General features: G+C 30.3%; 1 pseudogene; it reads left to right on the top strand.

Annotated features, from left to right (window-relative positions):
- Positions 1–401: 401 nt before the first annotated feature.
- Positions 402–600, top strand: LOC114006188 (uncharacterized; annotated as a pseudogene).
- Positions 601–950: the final 350 nt, after the last annotated feature.

Genomic DNA, 950 nt, shown 5'->3' with positions numbered 1-950 from the left:
GATAATGTAAGGTTTTTTAACAATACAAATGATAGAGTAACTTTTATTTATACAAACGCAATATTGAACTTCAGAGTATCCACCCCATGGATTCAACACACATTGAATTTCACAACAAAACAAATCACTTAAATTTCCAGTTCACAGATCATTTTAAAATAAAATAAAATATTTTAAAAGAAAATAAAATTTTCTTTTCTTTTTTAATGTTATTGAATTTAGTCACAATAAAATGTCTGCTTTACATAATGTATTGACCAAAGTTTAACAACCACCTATTATTCAGAATATTCTTCTATCCATTGCTAAATCCTAGAGTTGGACATATTTTCCAGGATTAATTTATCTCATAAGAATACTAAAAGAGCTATACAATAAGGGGTTTGTAAAGTTCTAATTCAAACACAATATTTTCCAGGATCATTTCGATAGGTCATTTCTAGAAGAGTTTCTCTGATTATGTAGAGCACCATAATCCACAGGAGGAGGTGCAACATTTTCTCCTGAGCTCTTGGTGTTGCTTTCCTGAAGTTGCCCTTTGCCACTGGATGGTCGTTTTTCTCTCCCAAGGGAAAAGTTAGAATATGCAGTCTGAGAGGTTTTGCATAGCAAAACAGAACAACAACGAGAAAACTAAAACAATAATAAACCTTATTATTTGAACTTAAATACATAATGTTTTAAGAGTATCAGCTACTGAATTTCCTTGTGGATTTCAAGGTATATATTGATGCCAAGTTTGGATCAATGGAACACTTTTTCTTTATCTCACAAACCAACCTTGCCCAATCACTAATAACCTAAATTTATTTTTTTTAAAAAATATTTATTTAATTTTATTTTTTATTATTTTAATGTGTTATAGTCACAAGAAAGAGACAGAGAAAGTGACAGAAAGTGAAAAAACAAGCCACTAGGTCCTGGATTTGAACCATGGTCAGCCATATAAG

Source organism: Tupaia chinensis, unplaced genomic scaffold (assembly GCF_000334495.1).
Source record: "Tupaia chinensis unplaced genomic scaffold, TupChi_1.0 Scaffold146052_1, whole genome shotgun sequence".
Lineage (NCBI taxonomy): Eukaryota > Metazoa > Chordata > Mammalia > Scandentia > Tupaiidae > Tupaia > Tupaia belangeri.
This window is presented reverse-complemented; position numbering and strand designations above follow the sequence as displayed.